Below are 4,195 nucleotides of genomic sequence, written 5' to 3'. Positions count from 1 at the left end.
TTAAGGTTGTTGAATGCCAACTTCTCATCATGATTTAAGTTGTTTGGGGTGTGACACTTGGTTCTCAAAACTTGAGTGACATCTTGAATACATTGTTCCTCAAATACCCTGATTGTATGATGTAAATTTGGGGTATAATTGGATGGTTTAATTAGGGTCTTTTTTTCATCTGAAAAGGTGTTCATCAAGTAAAATAAATTTAATTTCCTTGTGAATTTTTTTATATCAATAATAGTTTTACTAAAATTGGCCCTAGAGCTTGGTACAAAATTCAAACCATATTTTAAAACTTTTAATTCACAATCAGAAAAACAATGGTCAGTTAAATTAATGATACTAAATTCGTCCAACAACCTATCTAAGTCTCATCCCCTGATGAGTTCGATCCCAGAAAAGTCTGACTTCTGGTTAGAACAGTTTTCCTGTTGTTGTTGCAAGATAACTTCTTGTTGAAAAAAGAAGACGATGAAGTAGTAGTAGAAGAAATAGTTGCCCCTGCCTTGGCTTTGAATTTCACTGAACTGTCAGTATCTAAATTGTCAACAGTACTTTCAGTGGCAATATGGTTGGTGTTAAGGGAATCTTCACCAACAACATTACTGACAACCAAAGAACTCTCACTGCCATTACCATCAACCAACGTGGCAATAGCCTTGGCTGTAGCTTGTTTACCAGTCTGGTTACCAGTCTCATAGTCAGTGGTCAGTTGCCCTAGATTATCTGTGCCAGAAACAACTGTATTGTAGTTCCTTTTACCCCAGCTTCTGATAGTGTGCCCATGAATGTTGCTCCCTTTGTTAAAAGGTGCACTCCCCTTGTTTGCAAAATTAGTATATGCATTGTTGTTTTCATAAGAAGAAACGTCGTGAGCTAATTTCAATTGCTTGCGACTAGTTACTTCAGCTGAATGCTGTTCAACTTCCTCATATATGGCGTTAAAAAATTCCCTAGCATCTGTTTGACATAACAAATGCTTTAAATCAACTTCAGTAAGCGCAATTTCTTCCTTTAACTCGCTCATCTTAATGGAATTATTGTCGATGAGCAGTTTCAGAAAGTTGACACCAGCGTTGTTAAAAAAAGTTGCCAAAGACTTTAAAAAAGGCTGATTAACGGTAACGCCATTAGGGCATTGGAAAAATTTAAGTCCCTCAGGGACAATGTTTAGCTCAATGCAGCGCTGAAAATAACAATTTTCAAGGTCCAATGAGCGATATCTCTTTAACAGTCTTAATAAAAGACTACGCTTGTTGCTAACATCTGCAGAATTAAACAACTGGCATGGTTTACCTGTATTGCCAAAAGGATTCACGACTTGATCCAAAAAGAATTCCACAGTTCTACAGCCAGCTGAATTGCCGGCATGTTTTCTTCACGAAGAAGACGTCTTAGATTGACAATAATCCCTTTCGTGATTATCTACCAATTCCATGACAGTATCCAACTCTTGAAAAGATGTGTTGGGACTCGAAATGTTCACAGCATTCGCGCTTGTAGATCTCACGCTCATACGTTCCAGCTCATTGGCTTTTGAAACCAGAAACTTAAGAGAGTTTTGAATATCCACCAAGGTAGCCACTAACAAGTTGTTCACAGTAGCTGTTTCTGAAGTCGGTGTTGGATGAACCGACAAATTTAACGTCGTCACCTGCTTCGGTCATAGCTCCAAAAAACCAATAATAGCAACCAAAAGCAAAAGGCAACCAGTAAAAAACAAAGCAAAAACCGGCAAGCAGGAGACAAAGATCCAACAACAATAGCGTACTATAGTTTAATGTCCGCTTTCGTCACAAGACTTCCTCAGAATACAAAGACAGTTGGACCAAACAACATTTAAATAGATAAAATGATGATGCATACATAATTAACAAGTAATTAAAATTAATTAAATGATTTAACAATGCAAAACTTACTACCAATTTAAATAAAAAAAGCTGTGGTGTCACAATCCTTGTTTACATATAGTTTTCTGTGCTTTAAAAAACACTTGATGTTAATGGCATCATTTAACCCAGGAAATCTGTCTGAGTTCAAACGAACTTGTCAAATGGTCTCACGCTGTTCCAAATGATTCTTATAATCACCCCCTCTCATATCTGAATGTACAACTTCTAACACAGAAAATAAAAATTTCTTAAAAGAAGAACAAGTGATGGAATGCTTAAAAAGGGCGTTAGTGTCATCTTTGCTGTGTATGCTATAAATATGCTCTCTAATTCTAGTCTTGAGGCATCTGGTTGTCATGCCAACATAGAAAGCAGGACAACTAGAACGCAAGCTAATATAAACTACCCCCTTGGTGTTGCAATCAATATAACCAGGAACCCTCATGGTCTTATCAATGGTTTCTATCCTGATGTAGGGTCCCTCAGAAATAAATCTGCACATGTTGCACACGTGGCAATGGTGCATGCCAATTTTGTCAGTGTGTAATGTCATACTGTTAATGTTATGAAATTCTAGGGCTTTCTTCAAATTACAATTGTTTCTAAAAACAAAAGAAGGTTGTTTCCCCAAAATTTTTTGAATGTCAGAATTGCCCTTTATAATCCTCTAGTTGTTGACTACGACTTGTTTTATACGACCACCATCCGAACTCATATCCAAAGAACAGATAGTGTTCCTATTGATGTTATTCACAGGAGTAGTACTGTTATCAGCTGTGACCAAAGACATAGGGCTGTCAAGTAAAGCTTTAAAAGAAGTAGAACGTCTGCCTAAAATTTCTTCACTGAACTGAATCAGCTCAGATTCCTTGTATCCCCTCTCAATGAACAAAGAAATAATGAGCTTGGATTCATCAATGAGATCACTATGCTTAGACGTCATACGACTGGCCCTTATGAATTGTCCCCGAGGGATGTTTTTGATAATGTGTCTGGGATGATTGCTAAGGTGACGAAAGCAGACATTAAACTATAGTACGCTATTGTTGTTGGATCTTTGTCTCCTGCTTGCCATTTTTTGCTTTGTTTTTTACTGGTTGCCTTTTGCTTTTGGTTGCTATTATCAGTTCATACTGTTATATAGTTCCTACATGTGGCATGGGGCTTATTGGGCTGAAGAATGTCAACAGATACCTCTATGGTTGATGAAGACAGCAGGTCTTGTAAAGGGAACCTTGGGACATGTACCGGGAGTACCATGGCCTAAAAATGTAAAACCCAGCCCCCCAATGGATATAGTTCTCACTCAAACACATACAGAGGATACAGTTCTCACACACACACACACACACACACACACACACACACACACACACACACACACACACTTGTGAGGACTGAAATTAGAATCCCTACCTATCTAGTTATTGAACACACCATGGAGCTTATAGGGTGAAGAGTGTCCCACGGTTCTTCTAAAGTGACAACAACCTAACCCCTTATAAAGTATGGCAATGGGCAGTGTTCTGGGAGATTGAGGCCTCAGAATGCTGTATCCTACAAATATACACACTTACAAACAGTTACACACAGACACACACACACACACACACACACACACACACACACACACAAACACACACACACACACATACTCACAGCCACACACACATACACACACACACACAAAAGACACACATACTCACATTTGCCAGGACTTAGATTAGAAACCCTACTTATCCAGTTATTGGTACTATAGTGCTATGCAGGTGCCTCACACACCACAGGGCTTGTAGAGTGAAGAGTGTCCCAAGGTACCTGTGAAGTGGATAACATCACCATCCCTTGTAATGTATAGCAAAGGGAGGTGTACTGGGTGAGAAGGGCCCAAAACTACTGTCACCTATGTTTCCACACTCATAAACACTTTTATACACATTTATGCACACACACACACACACACACACACACACACACACACACACACACACACACACACACACACGTATGGCAGTACTGAGATCCATAGGTTTATAGTTTTATAGCTGTGTACTAGGCAAATGGCCATAGAGCCTTTACAAGCCTAGCCCATATGATTACCCTGGCATCGTGCCACCTGACATTACTCCCGAGTGTGTCTATTGAGTAAAGCCACTAGAGCAATCCCCAGGGTGAGATTTCAATTCCCCATCCACTCATCCAGATTTCTCTTGCAGAGGCCCAGTGAGGTGCTCTGTTTGACATGCATGTGAAGTCTATTCCATAGTGTGGCCAGTCTCTGGGTTATGAACCTGCCCCTCCAGCATGTT

At 39.4% G+C, this 4,195-nt stretch overlaps 1 pseudogene; it reads right to left on the bottom strand.

Moving 5' to 3' along the window:
- Positions 1 to 358: 358 nt before the first annotated feature.
- The window catches only part of LOC122802242, a 156,503-nt pseudogene continuing 152,666 nt past the window's right edge, over positions 359 to 4,195 (bottom strand).

This window comes from Protopterus annectens, chromosome 5.part0 (genome assembly GCF_019279795.1).
Source record: "Protopterus annectens isolate FY-2018-M chromosome 5.part0, PAN1.0, whole genome shotgun sequence".
NCBI lineage: Eukaryota > Metazoa > Chordata > Ceratodontiformes > Protopteridae > Protopterus > Protopterus annectens.
The sequence above is the reverse complement of the archived record's forward strand: the minus strand, read 5'-3'. Positions and strand labels throughout refer to the sequence as shown.